Raw genomic sequence first — 22,047 nt, 5'->3', positions numbered from 1 at the left:
CTAGTTCATTTTCGACTGTACCATTTGCTGAATAGCTTCTGGGGATGGGATCACCTTGGTCGACATGTGTTCCTGCGGACGGAGCCGTACTCTGTTTTCTGGTTTCCATAAAGACTAGGTATATGGCAAAGATGTTGTAAAATTCTCTGAATAGGGTGCCTCAACTCACCGCATAGGAGCTCTGAAACTGACAGTAATCAACAGTCACATATCGTGGTCCGTACAGCAGTAACAGGAACTTAGAATAGCATTTGTACTTCACAAATGTGTCGCAAGAAAAAAATGCATGTAATATCTATATACTTATACTTAACGGCATTTATTCAGTAGCTACACCGATCTTGAAGAAGATCCTGTTCTATATTTATTGTTTATGGCAGAGAATGAAAGCAGCCAACTAATAATAAGGAACGTTTTAATCTTGTGTAGTACACGCTTTTACATCTTTTCTCCTATACTTTGTTTCTATTTCCATTATTTTTAATTCACAATAACCAAATGAATCAGTTTAATAAGGCGATAACGAAGTTATGTGCAAGCACTAATGTTGCCATCTCAGTACATACTCACTCTCATGTGAGAGACATGGACTCAGTTATAAGTAAGAGCAGCTTATCTCAAAAAGTAGGCCTACTATACAGAAAAACTATTTGCACTTCGTTAAGTATTCTGTGGAAAGGCATGACTATTTTGCAAGTTTCATTTACGATTACAAGTTTTCATACAAGTGCTCAAGAAAGTTTTCATTAACGGGACTTCTGTTTTCAACAGGCTTCCATCAGAAACAAGAATGTGAGCCTTGAACTTAAGATTTTCAAACCTTAAGTGAAAACATCTCCATGCGTCTTCGTCGCTTTATTCTATACAGATATTTCTCGCAGCCACTTAGCGTCAAATGCAGGAATTTAATGCCCTTATTAATATACTCTCGCATTTCTTCATCTCGTTGAGTTTTTCGTCTTGAATATGTGCATCTTGTGAACTGCATGTCAAGTGGCTTGATACCATAATCACGGTCTAACGGTCTTGTCATCGAAGGGGCGTTAAGAGGGTGTCATGTACAGTAACTGATGTTGTGGTCATAATACCGAGGAAAATATTGCTCTATTAGCAGACGAGAGTATTCCAATTGACAACAACAATTTTAACTCAGTAAGTGCTATCTACCTACAGAACTAAATTTAATCTTAAACGTTGCTGGTTATTAATAATGGCTCTGAGCACTATGGGACTTAACATCCATGGTCATCAGTCCCCTAGAACTTAGAACTACTTAAACCTAACTAACCTAAGGACAGCACACAACACCCAGTCATCACGAGGCAGAGAAAATCCCTGACCCCGCCGGGAATCGAACCCGGGAACCCGGGCGTGGGAAGCGAAAACGCTACCGCACGACCACGAGATGCGGGCGGTTATTAATAATAACTGTGAGTAGATGGTGCTTATTCTTATTCAGAAATCATTAAACCTGAATGAATATAGGGCACATCAACCCTCCGGACATGAGACGTCGAAACATTATCAGACTGAATTATTTACATCGAGCCATCCAGATTCATTTATTTTGCTGCTGCTCTGTGCTCACAAATCAACAAACGCGATGTCATCTCGCTAAAAGCTTTTATTCCGTTGCGCAACGTTTCGTTAACAACTAACACGTGTGTTTGTCTACGGTGCCACTGTCTTTGCAAAATTTACCTTTCAGTAAAGTTTATTTTGTTTGTTAGTTCTGAAACTAAAAGCAGTTCGTGTTTTCTTTTACGATTATTCTACTACAATAAGTATCTCACAGTACTGTAACGGTGAACATTAATAAAATATTAAAATAATTAAATTAATTAAACATTAAAATAAAACTGCATGGACAGATTCATGATTGGAAATGGAGAGGAAAAGGTCCTACGAACGTGTGTCCCGAAATGGACGGCATGCGTGCAGCGGCAACAAGTCTTTCCGGAACGCAATACAGAGTTACATCGCTTCCACGTCACAACAGATATTGAAAGTGGCCTCCATGGGATGGTTTAGCGGTTTTCATGCAGGATACACAGAAGCGTACTTTTACACCACGTAGGCGGGCCACTTGCATGGAGCATGTATTAGGGGCGTCTCAGTATCCTGTAGAACCCGATCCTCCAGGTCTGGTATACGTACAGTCCACCGCCTCCCCTGCACGTTCGTCTGTCTGAAAGGACCCATGATTACACAAACAGGGCTTGAAATGTTGTGTGATGTGGCTGGTGTCTGTGAGGGTACTTGTTTTGTATAGCTGTGGTGTCTCTCGCCCGCTTCCATCTGCTTCGCTGTACATAAACACCATCTAGGCTTGTTCCCGACATGAATACCAGACCATTCTGTTGCTGACAGTATGCTGCGTCAGTCACACAGCCTGCAACACACAAGGAACACACGGCATGTGGTCAGAGGAACTGTTATTCGTCAGCGCCATTTGCCGTGGCAACGATGCAATTCCGGACACATGTTCATAGGACATTTATTCCTCCATTTCCAGTCAGTAATCCGTCCTTACAATTTGTCTTCTCAATAATGTTCACACTGCGTTCGTGCACTGAATTCGTGCCGTCGATATTCGATTGTAGTCGGTGTGTCATAGGACGCAAAATATTCCACTGTGCACAGATGATTCTGTTCACGATTTTCAAGAATGCACTCTTCGTATGATGTGAAGCTTTCTGTTGAAGCACATCGGCACAGTATACCCCGCTATGCATAATTTTTCATAGACGCGAACAGAAAAGTCTCTGAAGTGTCGAATGGTAGGACAGATGGTGGACTTTACAGTTCTAGTCGTGGAGCACGGTTCAAGATGGTAGGTTTCACTCTTGTGGAGTCTCATGTCTTTTTTATGATACCATCCTTTACATCTTTAACACATTGATTAACGTTTACTGTTAAACATCACTTAAGTACATCACTGCAAATTATACTCTCAGCTGCACGGAAGACTGGCGCCATCACATCCGAGGGGAACTGGCTCCTTACGCCCTTCTGGTTGGAGGGCGAATCTCTATTCATTCACTGCTCTGTGTTGTGGCACTCCAGCTGCATGTCTCCTAATTATTATTTTTACATCTACGTTTACATACATACTCCGGAAGCCACCATATGGTGCGTGGCGGCGGGTAAATTGTACCACTATAGTTATTTCCTTTCCCGTTCAGCTCGCAAATGGATCGCGGGGAAACAAGTATCTACGACGGTAAGTCATTTATTATCCGCAAATTAGTTATAAAATTTTATTGTAATCAAATAGGAAACTTACAAGAACATCATTTTTCGACATAGTCTCCTTACGTTTCAACGCAAGCTTCCTGATGCCCTCATAAAAGAAGGTTCTCGGTTGAGCTGCGAACCAGGAATGCACCGCTTCTTTTACTGCTTCGTCCGAGGCTAATCGACGGCTCCTTAATGCCTATTTGAGTGGACCAAACAAGTGATTGTCATAAGGGGCAAGATCGGGACTATATGGAGGATGATCCAGTACTTCAAAATTGAGTTTCTCGAGCGTTTCAGCAGTGTGGGCAGCAGTATGCGGACGGACATTGTCGTGCAACAACACAACACCTTTTGACAGCAATCCTCGGCGTTTGCTTCGAATTGCAGGCTTTAGCCTGGCAGTAAGCATCTTACTGTAAAGTACACTGTTTATTGTTGTGCCACTTTCCCCATAATGGGAAATACGGAAGCGTCCGATGCCGCCCGTCTGCTTTGACCCATGACGTCACAAATATGGCGGAAACAAAAACACACACACACACACTTTCCACAAGAAGCTTAATGACACTAACGGGAAAAGCGCGGGAAATGGGGTGTTTTGGGTGGGGGGCAAACTAAATATAAACAAATTTAGACGCCTTGCGTAGCTACAACGTGTAAGTGAAGACAGCCATGCATGAATACCCACCCACCTCCCCAGGGGTGCTGATTAGTGTTTTTTGTCTTTTAAAAAAAAAAAAAAAAAAACTCACGGGATAGAACGAACAGATCAGAAAGATAAATATAATAAACTAAAACAGAAATTGGAGGAAACAGATAATAAAAATAAGTAATAAGTGTTTTCAAATTAAAAAAAAAATCTCACGAGATAGAACGAACATATCAGAAAAGTAAATAAAATAAGATAAAACAGAACTGGAGACAGCCACACTCAAACCAAACTCCGCGCCGTCATGACGTCACACACGACAACACCCTTACGTCACGGGTCAAAGCCGACGCGGGGGATCGGACGCTTCTGTCGACCCCCATAATGTTCCAGTACTGGACCTTGTACGTTCCAAAAAACCGTAAGCATCAGTTTTCCTGCGGACGGTTGGGTCTTGAACTTCTCTTGCACGGCGAATTTGGATGTTTCCATTCCATACTCTACCGTTTACTCTCCGGCTCGTAGTAATGGATCCATGTTTCGTCACCAGTTATGATACTGTCTAAGAAGTAGTCCCCTTCGTTACCATTGCAATCCAAATGTTTTTTTGCAGATGCCCAAGCTCGTTTGTGTGTGAGTTGTTTTGGGACCCATCTTTCACAAATTTTATGAAACCCAAGTCTGTTGTAGATGATTTCGTTGGCAGAACCGTGGCTAATTTGCAGACGATGTGCCACTTCGTCAGTAGTTAATCGTCTAAGAGAATCATTTCACGTGAACGCTCAATGGTTTCTTCATTTGTGGCGCTAAACGGTCGTCCGGCTCCTATACCGTGCGTAACACTTGTGCGACCATTTTGGAAATTTTCAGTCCATTCGTAGACACTTCTTCCCTTGTGGCAAAACACTGTTCCCGTACTGTACCGAAAATCTACGATGAATTTCGGCCTTCCGACCACAAAAAAACGGGTCACTGAACGTTGCTCTTCTTTGGTGCAAATAGACAGCGGAGCAGCCATGATTAACAGCACGGCAGCGATAACCAAACTAACCAAGCACCTTGAAAATTGCAAAGATATAATAACAAATAAACAAAGCATCCGTCATCAACGTAAGTTGGCGTGAGTTGAATCTGCCTGCAGTCAGCTTCAAATGCCGGTGCTAAATACTTTCTCAGTAGTGTGGCGCAAAAACAACCTTTCATCTCTCTAGGGATTTTCATTGAGTTCACGAACCATCTGCGTAATACTGTCGTGTTGATTGAACCTACCGGTAACATATCTAGCAGCCTGCCTCTAAATTACTTGGATGTTTTGCTTTTATCCGACCTGGTGCGAACCCAAACACTCGAGCAGTACTGAAGAATAGGTAGCACCCGCATCCTATATGCGGTCTCTTTTACAGGTAAACTATACTTTCCTAAAAGTCTCCCAATAAATTGAAGCCGGCCGGTGTGGCCGTGCGGTTCTAGGCGATTCAGTCTGGAACCGCGTGACCGCTACGGTCGCAGGTTCGAATCCTTCCTCGGGCATGGATGTGTGTGATGTCTTTAGGTTAGTTAGGTTTAAGTAGTTCTAAGTTCTAGGGGACTGATGACCACAGATGTTAAGTCCCATAGTGCTCAGAGCCATTTGAACCATTTTTGAATAAATCGAAGTCGGTCATTCACCTTCCTCACTACCGTCCGTAAGTGATCGTTCCACTTCGTATCGCTTTGCAGCGTTATGGCTAGATATTTAATCGACGTTACTGTGTCTAGTAGGACAGTACTAATGCTGTATTCGAACATTAAAGGATTGTTTTTCCTAGTCGTCTGTATTAAGTTACATTTTTCTACATTTGGAGCTAGTTGCAATTCATTCCGATCGAAAATTTTGTTTCGCCTTCTCACAGTGCCATTGTATGCCATGACATCCCCACAGCCAATGAAAAGTCGTCATGACTCGTCCAGTTTTCCGTGGAATTCATTACAGTTCTAGACATACCTCTGTCGTCCATTTTATTTCATTAATACGGAAACAAATGATCTAGGAAGAAATAAGCGCATTGCCATCGTTATCACAGTGCACGGCAGTGGAGGTTAATCAAAATCCGGTAGAAGTTGTTAATTATAGGTACATGTCTGCAGTCCTGTTACACCTGAAATTTCCACGCCACGATCCCAAAATGGTGCAGTCCATCTCAATTTTGCTGATATTTGATTTATTGGCATTAGGCCGTGGTGCAATTCTCTACCTAACGTTTCGTCTTACAGTGCTAGAGCGAGTTATGCCTAACGCCCATAAATCAAATATCAGAACTAACAGCGAGCGGTTCTAAGCGCTACAGTCTGGAACCGCGTGGCCGCTACGGTCGCAGGTTCGAATCCTGCGTCGGGCATGGATGTGTGTGATGTCCTTAGGTTAGTTAGGCTTAAGTAGTTCTAAGTTCTAGGGGACTGATGACCTCAAATGTTAAGTCCCATAGAGATCAGAGCCATTTGAACCTCTAGCGGCGTGCTACGGTGTTGTATTGGCGGGATTTCAAGTGTACCACGACTACAGGCATGCAGCTGTAAACGAAGAAAAAATTAATTATGCAACTTTATTTTCTCGATGTGACAATTAAAACTTCATGAGTACCGGTAGAATGAAGCAGAACTGCGCCGTGCTTAGAATGCATTGTTGCAATCCTTAAACGAAAATGACCGACCGAGGTGGCGCGCTATAAAACTCAAATCTCTATTTAGATTTTCAGTGATTTCCCTAAATCATTGAAGGGAATGTCAGAATGGTTTCTTTGCGTAGGACGAGGTAGATTTTATTCCCCATTCTTGTCGAATCTGAACTAGTACTCTGTTTCTATCGACCTCTACGTCGATATCGGCTGGAGCGATATCGACTGGATGCTAAAAATCTGTTTATTTTTCTCTTTTCATTTCCAAAAGCCAATTTTCATTTGTACACAGTATAGATTAGTTGTACGTGCTATAACTGTTGCAAGAAAACAGTTTCTCACGCCCTGGGTATGGGAAAAATGGGTAAGGACGCCCGTGAGTCAAGTCGGCAATTCGGGTGCAGTAACCTCGGTGGCCCGATGACACGGCCCCCGCCCATATACCGGCTGCTACCGGGAAACGCCCAGCCACAGGTCCACGCGGAGTTGCAAACAACTTCAGGAGGGGGCGCGTGCAGTATGCAGCCGGCAACAACGTACTGCACAGAGCACAAAGGCGTTAACGAAAAACACAGGGCTCTGAGCGCTTTAAGAAAATTTGAACTTGACGTCGAATCATTTCTTCGGGGCTATTATTTTGAAATTATTCTCTGTTCAAGGCAGCTCAGCGTCTAAATACGTGGATATTTCTGGTCTTCATTAAAATAAATATTATCTCTCTTGAATCTTCATGGCGGATTAAAACTGTGTGCCGAACCAAAACTCGAACTCAGGACCTTCGCCATTCGCAGGCAAGTGCTCTACCAACTGAGCTACCCAAGCACTACTCACGACCCGTCCTAACAGCTTTACTTCCGCCAGTACCACGTCTCCTCGGAAGTAAAGCTGTGAGGACGGGTCGTGAGTCGTGCTTGGGTAGCTCAGTTGGTAGAGCACTTGCCCGTGAAAGGCAAAGGTCCCGAGTTCGAGTCTCGGTCCAGCACACAGACTTCATCCACCAGGAAATTTTATTTCAGCTGCAGAGTGAAAATCTCATTCTGGAAACATGACCCAGGCTGTGGCAAAGCTATGTCTCCGCAATATCCGTTCTTACAGGAGTGCTAGTTTTGCAAGTTTCGCGGGAGACCTTCTGTGAAGTTTGGAAGGTGGGAGACGAGGTACTAGCGGAACTTAGCGTGGCCAACATATAGGCTTTATGTAATCGTAATCGGAACACAGGGAAAAAAAGATGTCATATTGTAAAGTTTTATCTGAAACCTTCTGCTCAGCTTAGTAGCTCGTATGTAACAGACTGTTATATTTTCGAAAGTTTACGTCAGTGAAAGAATTAAGTGCTGCAGTTTACGAATACAAACCAACAGCGAATTTAATTGGCTACGATATACGGATTTACTGATTTCGGTTTGTGTATTAAAAACTTAGAGCTATTTCTTTGCTTATTTCGATAGATTTTAATTACATGTGACTTCTTTCCTAGGAAACCTTTTAACCTCAGTGACAAAAGTATTTTTGGAAGCATACGTCAGCGACAGAATTAAGTGCCGTAGTCTTATCTTTATGAACACAAGCTAACATTGAATTTGCTTCGCTAGGATAAATGGATTTATTGATTTTGCTTTGTGTGTTAAACGTTCAACAGCATTGGTTTGTTTCTTTCGAAAGGTTTTACGTATATACTTTGCTGGGAAAAGCAAATTTACTAAGTTTGCTTTGTGATTTGGGCGCCTACTCATTACATTTTGATTTGGTTTTGTTTACGAACAGAAACACTCATAGAAAACGGTAGAGTCTGCCCACAGAAAGCTGTCGAGTCTTGCTGATACAGCAGAACGGCTAAAAGACTGAGTACTATGCGGTCTCAATAATGATTTAAGACTGGGTGTAGTGTGATGTCCTTAGGTTAGTTAGGTTTAAGTAGTTCTAAGTTCTAGGGGACTGATGACCATAGATGTTAAGTCCCATAGTGCTCAGAGCCATTTTGAACCATTTTTTTTAACTGATTTAAGATCGCGAGGCAGGCCGTGCTGCGGCTCGAGGACATTGGGCTTAACTCGCTCTTCGGAAACACTTTCCGAAAGCAGGGTGCAACGTAACTCTGATCGAGAGCATCATGAATTATCTCGTTCCTCAGACCCCTTCACTCAGAGAGGCCTCAAAGTTAATGCCATCCAACGTAACATCATAGAAGCGGAAATTTTGACGGGAAGTGGCGCAGGCGAGCGAGTTTTTATACTCTTAATCCCGTTTATGCCTAGCAGTTTAACATTTCGCTTTAAATGTGAACAATTTGCGGTGAACTTATGTTATGCCATGACCACAATCAAAGCACAAGGCCAGATGCTGCGTTTTGCGGGCGTGGACCTTAGTGCTAGTTACTTTTCGCACAGACAGCTCTCCATGGCCCTCTCTCACATGTTACTGAAGCAAATAAGCGTTTCGTTCACGTCCCCAATCCTACTACTTCAAACATTGTTTACAAAGAAGCTTTAGAAGTCAAAATAAATTCCACGCGTAGGAAGTCTTGGGCATGGCTTTAAATAAATACCCGGCAAAGGCAGGTTTTCTCAGGTAGTTAAGAAATAAAATCGTTCACTGATTGACTTGGAAAGGACCTTTTGTTTGACTCCCGAGTACCACGCATGTTCTGAAACAGAAAGGTCAAGAAATAGGCTCTGTTTCGTTCGCCGCTGTTCTTATACCGTTAGACAGAGAAAAAATGTAGTCCCTTCTCATAAGAGTAACAACATTCCATATATCTTTGTTTCAAACACAACTCCTAAAATGTCGAAATCGTGATATAGCTAACTTTTCTCGTCCATTGCTTTCGAACGCCTACGAGAGTTTTTGCTTCGATGTAGGCCAGTGCTGAAACTTTACTGCAGTCTGTGTAAGAGTTACAATATGAAGTTTGTGATTTTCAAATGAATTGGAAAAAACATTGTAGAGAAAAGTTACATGTATGTAAATTGCGACTGTTCCAGCAAGGCGTCATCTTTGCCAGCCACAAGGTTTGATACTTGAAGGGTGGCTTTCGGGCGTTCTAGTGTAATCAGTCGCTTTCTGCGGTACGAACGAGTTGTGATGGCACGAAAAGGTCACGAAGACAGAATTGCCAACGCTGTAAAATTTGTGACGCATATGATCAACTTTGTTTCAGGAAACACTGTACTTATCAACGAGTGCCATGTGCACAGATTAGACTTCACCAGATACGTTTTTACAGATACTTTACCACTTTTATAATACTCAGCGTATCTTGGATCTGCACTCTGAAAATTCGTATCCAATGAAAAAATCTGTGGGTCAGATCCACAGTAGCCCTCTAGATCCCAGGCACCAAATGAGGGTGCGCACTGGGGAAGGAGCAAGTTCTATTCCCACCCGACCATCCGTGGTCCTCTCGGGTTTTAACCTATTTAGCTAGTACTGATACTCCACTCAGCGTTAACGAGACGATATTTTTTCCCATTCTAGCGAAGTAAACATGATTGCCTAGATATATTTTCATGTTCTTACTGTCCGTTCCTAGTGTCACCCGAAGAATTATCTAGAAATTCCAATTGCGTTAAAGAGTCAGATGCCTCAAACAGTACACCAGATACCTAATACGGTCAGGGTAGGGAAAGGATGTCGAATACCACAAAATGATAGTCATTATGCGAAGAGCGTCCCCTAAAATGCTGCAAATAGCTTCCAGTTTTCTCAAAATCACGTTTTTTACAGTAAATACTCAAACCTTCTGCCGCCAAAAGAACTTCGAAGAAATGATTGACTCGCCATCTGGAAGATTCCTGTTGTGTTGCAAGTGACTGTCGCGATCACAAAAAAGCCTGGCGCCATCTCTTCACGGATATTGACTTCAGCGCATCCGTCACTGATTGCTTGCCGTTTTGTGGCCGTAGCTCTAGTCTCAACTTTGCGTTACGAACCACATTAAGTCGACAAATTTTTGTCGCTTCGACAACACCTAACTCGACTTGACCTTCTTATCAGTTCTTTTCTGTATCCTGTAAACTGGAGCCAATACCCGCAAAGATGACGTTGCTGTCGACTTGACGTTTAGCTGCTTTGCCATTTCTATTTTACTAATGTATCGACAAAATACAACCTCCACGTTTCACATCTATCTTTGACGCATTCCCTCAATAGTAATTATATTTCTCATTAGATGTTTCAAATGTGTCATTCTAGTACAGTGGTTTCGAACATTTCTGAGATCATTACCCCTGAGTGCAATCAAATATTAGTTAGTATCCCCTCCCTCCACATAAAATCATCAACATTAGCGGTTAATTAATATTTAAAAACAAAAAGAATATTCTTTGATCAATTTTATTTTGAAAATGATGAAAGATATATGATATTTAGTTTAATAGGCATTTCATTCAGCAACGGAGTAATGAGTCAGTGACACAATTGGTGTAACTATTTCTAATATGTTTTGTGGAACGATGAAGAAATTCTCTGCGCATCGCGAGTGATATCTACAACCCCTCCTCAGAACAGAAAGCTAACTATCCACATTGAGGATAGGCACTTGGCACAAAACATGCTTTCTCTACGCCGCTCCTATTTCTAGTGACACTTACTTCGCCCACACCTCGCATCCCCATTTTAAATCAACTCGTTGAAAGGCGTGCACTGAACTTCCTGTTTGTAAATTGCGTGAGTGTTGGACTCTTACTTCTGAACTGGTAGAAGTTGAATGATTTCACGCAGCTTGTGTCTGTCCATTGTCACTAATAACAAATAATGATAATAATAATAATAATAATAATAATAATAATAATAATCAGTGATTCCCAACCTGCAGTAATTAATTTTTCTGATGGATCAAAACAAAAGTGTTCAATTGCGTTTCAGTCTCGAAACTAAATTATTTTTTAAAGGTCATACTTATTATCCCTATTTCTTTAAGACTGTATTACTGATTATATAAGTCACCAATAATTAAATTTTTTCAAATACTGGCGTTAACGCATAACACAATGTGGTGGAGTCTACTTACTTACTTCTGGCGCTGCAGTCCGGAACCGCGGGACTGCTACGGTCGCAGGTTCGAATCCTGCCTCGGGCATGGGTGTGTGTGATGTCCTTAGGTTAGTTAGGTTTAAGTAGTTCTAAGTTCTAGGGGACTTATGACCTAAGATGTTGAGTCCCATAGTGCTCAGAGCCATTTTTTTTCCACTTACTTACATTATGTGATCAAAAGTATCCGGACACACCCAAAAACATAGGTTTTTCATATTAGGTGCATTGTACTGCCACCTACTGCCAGGTACTGCATATCAGCGACCTGGGTAGTCATTAGACGTCGTGAGAGAGCAGAATGGGGCGCTCCGCGGAACTCACGGACTTCGAACATGATCAGGTGATTCGGTGTCACTTGTGTCATACGTCTCTACGCGAGATTTTCACACTCCTAAAAGTGAAGGGACACATAAAGCACAAAAGCGTACAGGCCGACCTCGTCTGTTGACTGACGGAGACCGCCGACAGTTCAAGAGGAGCGTAATGTATAATAGGCAGACATCTATCCATACCATCACATAGGAATTACAAAATGCATCAGAATCCACTGCAAGTGCTATGACAGTTAGGCGGGAGGTGAGAAAACTCTGATTTCATGGTCGAGCGGCTGCTCATAAGCCACACATCACGCCGGTAAATGCCAAACAACGCCTCGCTTGGTGTAAGAAGCGTAAACATTGGACGATTGAACAGTGACGAATCACAATACACAAAGTGGCGATCTGATGGCAGGGTGTGGGTATGGCGAATGCCCGGTGAATGTCATCTGCCAACGTGTGTAGTGCCAACATTAAAATTCGGAGGCGGTGTTGTTAAGGTGTCGTAGTGTTTTGCGTGGCACTATCAAAGCACAGGTCTACACTGACGTTCTAAGCACCTTTTGAAGAGCGATTCGTGGATGGCGATTGCAACCTTCAACACGATCGAGCACCTGTTCATAATGCACTACCTGTGGCGGAGTGGGTACACGACAATAACATCCCCGTAATGGACTGGCCTGCATAGAGTCCTGGCCTGAATCCTATAGAACACCTTCGGGATGGTTTGGAACGCCGACTGCCAGGCCTCACCGAACGACATCGATACCTCTCCTCAGTGCAGCACTCCTTGAGCACTCCTTGAAGAATGGGCTGCCACACCCCAAGAAACCTTCCATCACCTGATTGAACGTATGCCTGCAAGAGTGGAAGCTGTCATCAAGGCTAAGGGTGGGCCAACACCGTGTTGAATTCCAGCATTACCGATGGAGGGCGCCACGAACTTGTAAGACATTTTCAGCCAGGTTTCCGGATACTTTTGTTCACATACTGTACTTACTCCATGACGTTGCGGTCCTCTGAGGACCTTGGCCTCCTCAATCACAGTCATCCAATCGTCTCGGTCTTCAGCACGCCTGCGCCACCTCCTCACTCCCACTGCTCTGAGACCGGCTTCCACATCTTCCAGCCATCATCCTCTCCTTCTCCTAGCACCAGGATGTCCCATCATCAGCTTCTTCGGGAGCCTTTCTTCTGTCATCCGCTGGACCTGTCCTAACCATCTTGGTACCATGGATCTGTCATAGTACAATTGAGAAATATACATCACATATGCACAAATATCTCATTCAAATTGCCACAAAATACGAGAAATTGCTTCATTATTCACATCACAATAATAAATGAAATAATTGACACTTCAACTTGATAGTAACTATGTAATGGTAACTAGATTATTGTGGGACATGGACATAATAATTATTACAACACCAACAGCAGCAGAAACAAAAACAAACAACAACAATAAATATTATTATTATCGTTGTTGTTGTTGTCGCTGCTGCTGTTGTAATAATTATTATGTGTACATCCCACAGTAGTCTAGTTGCCATTGTCAAGCTCAGGTATCAATTATTTCATTTATTATTGTGGAGTGCATAATGAAGCAATTTCTCTTCTCTCGTAGGGATTTTCATGAGATATTTGAGCATATCTGACGTATATGTATGAATTTTACTATAATAAATCCACAGTAAAAAGTATGTATATGGTGGGTGCAATGTCCTGAGGATGAGTTTCGTAATTTTTTTTCCTTAAACTGTAACCTCCAATACATCGTGTTATGAATTGATGGTAATATTTGAAAAATTAATTATTGCTGACTTATTATTCAGTATTACAGTCTTAACGAAATACGGATAATAGTAATGATCTTATAAAAATAATTTAGTTGTGTGACTGAAACACAGTTGAACACTTTTGTTTTTATCCAGCAGAAAAATTTATTACTGCGGGTTAGGAATCAATAATCTGATGTTGTTGTTATGTTGTTCAGTCCAGAGACTGATGCAGCATTCCATGTTACTCTATACTGTGCAAGCTTCTTCATCTCCCAGTACCTACTGCAATCTACATCCTTGAGAATCTGTTTGGTGTATTCATCTTTTGGTCTCCCTCTACGATTTTTACGCTCCACGCTGCCCTCCAATACTAAATTGGTGATCCCTTGATGCCTCAGGACATGTCCTACCAACCGATCCCTTCTTTTAGTCAAGTTGTGCCACAAATTTCTCTTCTCCCCAATTCTATTCAATACCTCCTCATTAGTTACGTGATCTTCCCATCTAATCTTCAGCATTCTTCTGTAGCACCACGTTTCGAAAGCTTCTTTCCTCTTCTTGTCCAAACTATTTATCGTCCATATTTCACTTCCATACATGGCCACACTCCATACAAATACTTTCAGAAACGACTTCCTGACACTTAAATCAATACTCGATGTTAACAAATTTCTCTTCTTCGGAAATTTTCCATCGCCAGTCTACATTTTATATCCTCTCTACTTCGACCATCATCAGTTATTTTGCTCCCCAAATAGCAAAACTCATTTACCACTTTAAGTGTCTCATTTCCTAATCTAATTCCCTCAGCATCACCCGATTTAATTCGTCTATTCCATTATCCTCGTTCTGCTTTTGTTGATGTTCATCTTATATCCTCCTTTCAAGACACTGTCCATTCCGTTCAAGTGCTCTTCCAAGTCCTTCGCTGTCTCTGACAGAATTACAATGTCATCGGCGAACCTCAAACTTTTTACTTCTTCTCCATGAATTTTAATACCTACTCCGAATTTTTCTTTTGTTTTCTTTACTGCTTGCTCAATATACAGATTGAACAACATCGAGGATAGGCTGCAACCCTGTCTCACTCCCTTCCCAACCACAGTTTCCCTTTCATGCTCCTCGACTCTTATAACTGCCATCTAGTTTCTGTACAAATTGTAAATGGTCTTTCGTTCCTGTATTTGATCCCTGCCACCTTCAAAATTTGAAGAAGAGTATTCCAGTCAACATTGTCAAAAGCGTCCTCTAAGTCTGCAGATGCTAGAAACGTAGGTTTGCCTTTCTACCTTCTAAGATAAGCCGTAGGGTCAATATTGCCTCACGTGTTCCAATATTTCTACGGAAACCAAACTGGATCTTTCCCGAGGTCGGCTTCTACCAGTTTTTCCATTCGTCTGTAAAGAATTCGCGTTAGTATTTTGCAGCCGTGACTTATTAAACTGATAGTTCAGTAATTATCAGATCTGTCAACACCTGCTTTCTTTGGGATTGGAATTATTATATTCTTCTTGAAGGCTGAGGGTATTTCGCCTGTCTCTTACATCTTGCTCATCAGATGGTAGAGCTTTGTCAGGGCTGGCTATCCCAAGGCTGTCAGTAGTTCTAATGGAATGTTGTCTACTCCCGGGGCCTTGTTTCGACTTAGGTCTTTCAGTGCTCTGTCAAACTCTTCACGCAGTATCATATCTCCCATTTCATCTTCATCTACATCCTCTCCCATTTCCATAATATTGTTCTCAAGTACATCGCCCTTGTATAGACCCTCTATATACACCTTCCACCTTTCTGCTTTCCGTTCTTTGCTTAGAACTGGGTTTCCATCTGAGCACTAGATATTCGTACAAGTGGTTCTCTTTTCTTCAAAGGTCTTTTTAATTTTCCTGTAGGCAGTATCTATCTTACCCCTAATGAGATAAGCCTCTACATCCTTACATTTGTCCTCTAGCCAACCCTGCTTAGCCATTTTGCACTTCCTGTCGATCTCATTTTTGAGACGTTTGTATTCCATTTTGCCTGCTTCATTTACTGCATTTTTATATTTTCTCCTTTCATCAATTAAATTCATTATATCTTCTGTTACCCAAGGATTTCTACTAGCCCTTGTCTTTTTACATACTTGATCCTCGCCGCCTTCACTATTTCATCTCACAAAGCTACCCATACTTCTTCTAATATATTTCTTTCCCCTGTTCTTATCAACCGTTCCGTAATACTCTCTCTGAAACTCTCTATAACCCCTGTTCTTTCAGTTTATCCAGGTCCAGTCTCCTCAAATTCCTACCTTTTTGTAGTTTCTTCAATTTCAGTCTACAGTTTATGATCAATATATTGTGGTCAGAGTCCACATCTGCCCCTGGAAATGTCTTACAGTTTAAAACCTGGTTCATAAATCTCTGTCTTACCATTATATAATCTGTCTGAAGCCTTGCAGTGTCTCCAGGCCTCTTCCATGTATACAACCTTCTTCCATGTTTCTTAAACCAAGTGTTAGCTATGATTAAGTTATGCTCTGTGCAAAATACTACCAGGCGGCTTCCTCTTTCATTTCTTACCCCCATTCCATATTCACCTACTACGATTCCTTCTCTTCCTTTTCCTACTATCGAATTCCTGTCATCCTTGACTATTAAATTTTCGTCTCCCTTAACTATCTAAATAATTTCTTTTATCTCATCATACGTTTCATCAATCTCTTCGTCAACTGCGGAGCTAGTTGGCATATAAACTTGTACTAATGTGGTAGGCATGGGCTTTGTGTCTAACTTGGCCACAAGAATGCGCTCACTATGCTGTTTGTAGTAGCTTACCCGTATTCCTATTTTTTTATTGATTATTAAACCTACTCCTGCATTATCACTATTTGATTTTGTATTTATAACCCTGTATTCACCTGACCAGAAGTCTTGTTCCTCCTGCCACCGAACTTCACTAATTTCCAATATATCTAACTCTAACCTATCCATTTCCCTTTTTCAATTTTTAACCTATCAGCCCGATTAAGGGATCTGACATTCCACGTTCCGATACGTAGAACGCCAGTTTTCTTTCTCCTGATAACGACGTCCTCTTGAGTAGTCCCCGCCAGGAGATTCGAATAGGGGCTTATTTTACCTGCGGAATATTTTACCCCAGAGGACGCCATCATCATTTAACCATACAGTAAAGCTGCATGCTCTCGGGAAAAATTACGGCTGTAGTTTCCCCTTGCTTTCAGGCGTTCGCAGTACCGGCACAGCAAGGCCGTTTTGGTTAGTGTTACAAGGCCAGATCAGTCAATCATCCAGACTGTTGCCCCTGCAACTACTGAAAAGGCTGCTATTCCTCTTCAGGAACCACACGTTTGTCTGGCCTCTCAACAGATACCTCTCCGTTGTGGTTGCACCTACGGGCTATCTATCGCTGATTGCACGCAAGCCTCCTCGCCAACGGCAAATTCCATTGTTCATGGGGGGATCACTAAACTAGTGCCTCTCAAATCGATCCTTGGCAAGCTCTCTGTTCGCATCAACTGATTTCTTCTGCTAAACACACTAGCGTAAGCTGAACAAATACCTCAGCTGCGGTACATCTCCTTTTTTGGTATCCTGTGTTGTTGCTAAATCCTTAGGTGAATTAAATTGTCAAGTGAAACTTGGCCAAGCTGCAACTGCTGAAAGAAAAGAAAGCCAGTTAAAAAAAAAAAGGAACACGACATGTAGAACATTACTGTGACTATAATGCGGAGAAACTGACTTCCACTGAACAATTTATGGTAGCTGAGGACTTTAATTCTCGGATAGCAGATTCTGTACTCATTATTGAAGAAGTAGTTTCTGACCAGTTTCTTCTGCAATCTGAAAAATTGCTCAATAGTTGGGTCTTTTCTCGTTTTCAGGCCTCGTTTCTTCAGTCGCAGCTATACGAGGAATACAGGCTTTATGCTACCAAACACAGCCCCAGGTATCAGTGCTGGCGGCCACTCCTGTTCCTTATTTATATAAATTATATGCCTTCTAGTATTACAGATGATTCTGAAATATTTGTGTTTGCTGATGACTCTAGCTTGGTAGTAAAGAATGTTGTGTGCAACGTTGACACTGTTTCAAGTATTACATTTCACGACGTAAGTTCCTAGCTTGCAGAAAATAAACTAATGTAAAATCGTATTCAGATAGATAGTAAACTGTCGTGGAAAACCCCATTCAGGGATCTTGTTCAAACACTTAATGCTGCCATTTTTGCTATTCGAATGGTATCTGAAGTAAGTGGTAGTTCGACACGAAAAGTAGTCTACTTTGCTTATTTTCATTCGCTTATGGCGTATGGTGTTTTTGTTAACTCTTCCCACTCTCAAAGCAGATTTTTGGCTCAGAAACGGGCAGTTCAGGTAATATGTAGTGTTAATTCACGAACCTCTTGTTGACCCCTGTTCATTAGCTGGGTATTCTTACATTGCCTTCTCGATATGTATATTCTTTACTGTCATTTCTTGTTAGCAATATCAGCTTATTCCAAAGAATTAGTAGCTTTCACTAAGTTAATACTAGGCAGAAAGCCAATCTGCATTTGGATCGCACTTCATTGGCTCTTGTGCAGGAAGGTGTACAGCATACTGCCACATCCACATCCAATAAGCTACCAAAAGAATTTAAAAATCTCAGGAGTAATCCACGCGCCCTCAAATCGAAACTGAAGAGCTTCCTCATGGGTCAGTCCTATTCTGTCGAGGAGTTCCTTGAGGAATTAAGCTAATTCCTGTGTTATATTCTTGACTGCGTTTACATAAACTTAGGGCTTGTCTTTTTTTGTTTTATCTGTTATTACTCTTCTATTGTAATTTCATGTACTGACACGTTCCATAACCTTGGAGATTTGCTCCCGAATTTGGTCCTACTGAACTGGGCTTGTAAATAAAAACATATATGTGTGTAAAATAAATAAATAAAAACATATATACGTAGAATAACGTAAGGAATGAAGTAAGGAAACAACCACGAATAAAAATAGTAATTTAATACTTATTGCATTTATGGCTGTACTTTTCATCAACTGTAGTATATATTTCAGTATAAAATTCAGTCGTCAGTTGCAAATATGTGTTTATTTAGTTTTATTGGTTTCGACATTAATTTCTTATCTTCAGTAGCCTACAAAATTAGAGATGATATAAATCTTTAAGCTTTGGCTATACATTTTGTGTAGCGTAAGAAGTATATTACACTTCCTTATTATTGGTTTAGCAAATGTCACTATCGTCTTCATAGAAGCGTAATGCCATTATGTGTCGTAATATATATATTGTATGTGATTATTGTAAACAAAGGTTGACAATTTACATGTGCGTGGATGTGATACAGTTACTGTAAATTGTCAATCTACGTTTACAATAATCACATACAGTACGTATATTTTGGACATATCATGGCATTATGCTTATATAAAGAAGATATTGCCATCTGCTAAACCAACACTAAGTAAGCTCCTTATACTTCGCATAACTGTACAGCCAAGATCTAAGTATTTTTAATGTCCCTAATTTTATAGGCTTCTGAGGATGATAAAGTAATTATCGAAACTGGTAAAGCGAAATAAAAATATATTTGCAACTGACGACTGAACTTTATTCTGGAATAATTTAATTCTGTTTGATAACAGTAATTTAAAATACGGAAATTGTTTACGAACTCAGCACACAGATTTGTAAGTAAAACCATATTGTTACAGTGATCGTTTAAAACAATGCGAAACGCATATGGTCTGAATAAGACTTTTATTACAGTCGCAAAAGACGGTACACAAGCAGTATTAGTTGCTTAGAACTGTTCGTCATAATTAAAGTTAGTGAACGGAAGTTTACCGAAAAACCTTCAGCTTTCGTACGAGACAGTTTACTGTGTCTGTTGCCCACCCTTCTTGTGTGTTGACTGAAGATTGGCAACGCTGGCGGGGAATTCGCCGGCGCAGGTCGATAGCAGTGGTAAACCATTCGTCCCTCTCGTAGCCTGCTGCTGCTCGCATCCGCCGCATCATCATAATGCTATCAACATAAGCTGCGCTTATCTGCCGGCCCACCGCTGATTACAGTATTCGGCGAACTGTCGGCCACAGCTCTATCGTTTCACGGCTATCTGCGTAGCGAGTTAGCGGACCCATTCTGCATGCAGCATGCATCTCGCTTCAAAGTTGGAACACGGAGCGAAGCATAATACTGTTAATTGCCGAATCGACTCGAGGGACGGGGTCGAGGCGGACTGGAACCACGTTACAGTTAAAACGTTCGAGTGATTATTTTTGACATCATTAAACAATGCAGTCAGTGCATATTTGCACCATCGGATGGATATCTATAGAATTAGTAAACTTCTTATGGCTGATGGGAAAAGAGGTGTTTGCTTATGAAACTAAACTGTGTTTGTAACAACTTAATTACATAATATGGTGCAGAGAACATAGTTATTTGCAACAATAATTAGCGGCCCATTCTGGGTAGCACTAACCTTCTATCGCCGGATGACTTGTCTGTCATAGCGGTAATAAATTTTGTACACAAACCTTCCTTGTGAATGAGTATATCTTTTAGTGAAAACTTTATCAAAAGCCCTACAGTCAGCCTTCACATACAGACGGAAAAACAGATATAGATAATGATACAGATAACAATATACTCACTCACCCACAATGACTGTACTTTTCCATCTATATTATTGCTGCTGACTTCAACAACCATACCAAATCCCTTGCAAAACTCCAGCTGTGGCGTCATTTTTCTGACACCCTCCATGGTAACATTGTCCCCATCCCACAGCACACCTATCGATAAAGTAACACTACCCCCGATGTCATCTTAGCGTCTCCCTAACTCCTTGGACGTGTTATTAGAGTAGTCCTAGATCCAGCTGGAAGTGACCACCTACCCGTTCTCCTCACCATCTCCTATACATTACCTCACCTCCATACACCCCATCCCAATCGCTATCCAAAAGTTATCCAAAACTACACTGACACCAGCTGGAATGCCTACTGGAAATTCACAGGTACCCAGACTGGAAGCCACCCTCTAATGTTCCAACAACCTGATGATATCCCTCATGCCGCTTCCTTACCGCAGTGGACTTCGTCAGACGCTATATCCACCTACATTATTACAAAGGCCATACATCCTCATTGCCCATCTGTCTCCACCCCCCCCCCCTCCCTGTCCGCAGCTCGTGGTCGTGCGGTAGCGTTCTCGCTTCCCACGCTCGGGTTCCCGGGTTCGATTCCCGGCGGGGTCAGGGATTTTCTCTGCCCCGTGATGACTGGGTGTTGTGTGCTGTCCTTAGGTTAGCTAGGGTTAAATAGTTCTAAGTTCTAGGGGACTGATGACCATAGATGTTAAGTCCCATAGTGCTCAGAGCCATTTTTTTTTCTCTCCACCCCACCCTGCAAGCTCTACTCCTTCTCCAAGAATATCATCACTGCTGCTCTCTCCTATGTATTCGTGATAAGGATACACTCACAGCCACCAGCAAGTACAGAGAAAGCAGTGAACCATCCTGAAGAGGACTGCAGCAAGTTGGTCGAAACGTCGGCAATTTAGTTGCTATACAGTGACGTTTCCCAATAGCCAAAGTTACTTTACCCAAAATACAGAGAAACATCAGGATTTTATAAAATACAAAAAAAAAAGCTGGGACTGGCCCCAACATTTACCAGACTCAACGCTACACTCCCCATTAATCTTCCTAATACTGGGAAGCATTCTGCCGACTCACTGGCAGTTGTCCCGTCCCTCACTATCTACTCCTGCACAACAACCATCTCCTGTCTGACAAATCTGAGCAAATCTGGCCAGTTTGCGTGATATCTCTCTGGCTTCTTCTCAGTTCCTGATGAACTTCGTTTTGATAACTCACTGTTCCCTACAATCCATGAACCCACAGATACCACTGCCTCACCTGTGGGTCCTAGCTTCCACTACCAGGTGAGCGGACCACAAACAGAATTAAATACACTGATCACAGCACACTACATAAAACAAGTACTTCACAAAAAATGTAACACTTGCTCTGGTTGCAAGACTGCATTACCTGTTGACACCTCAGAAAACCTCCTTTCTCCTTTCCAGTTATCCTTGCAATCCTTTATACCACTAGCCTCTTCACAGGTTACTACCCGGAACTGAGGAAAACCTCCAAAATCCTACTTTTTCTCAAAACACACAAACTCCCTACACATATCTCTTCTGACTACCCCACCTGCCTCACCTCAGTTTTTACAAGGTCTTCGAATACATTGTCTCCTGACACATGCATCAACGTTTAAACCAACACCACCTCATTCCTGTTAACCAGTGTCACAACCTCTCCTCAGATAACCAGCTCTACCTCCCTCATCTCCTATCCCACCAGCTC

At 41.8% G+C, this 22,047-nt stretch overlaps 1 protein-coding gene and 1 non-coding gene across 2 annotated transcripts in view; both read left to right on the top strand.

The window, feature by feature from the left end:
- The window catches only part of LOC126229635 (sodium/hydrogen exchanger 3-like), a 702,719-nt gene that overhangs the window by 486,052 nt on the left and 194,620 nt on the right, over nucleotides 1–22,047 (top strand). The gene's annotated exons all lie outside the window — the stretch shown is intronic.
- Nucleotides 7,452–7,526, top strand: Trnas-uga (transfer RNA serine (anticodon UGA)). Its single transcript has one exon. It is a non-coding gene; the product is annotated as a tRNA-Ser (tRNA).

Source organism: Schistocerca nitens, unplaced genomic scaffold (genome assembly GCF_023898315.1).
Source record: "Schistocerca nitens isolate TAMUIC-IGC-003100 unplaced genomic scaffold, iqSchNite1.1 HiC_scaffold_376, whole genome shotgun sequence".
In the NCBI taxonomy this organism is placed as follows: Eukaryota; Metazoa; Arthropoda; class Insecta; order Orthoptera; family Acrididae; genus Schistocerca; species Schistocerca nitens.
This window is presented reverse-complemented; position numbering and strand designations above follow the sequence as displayed.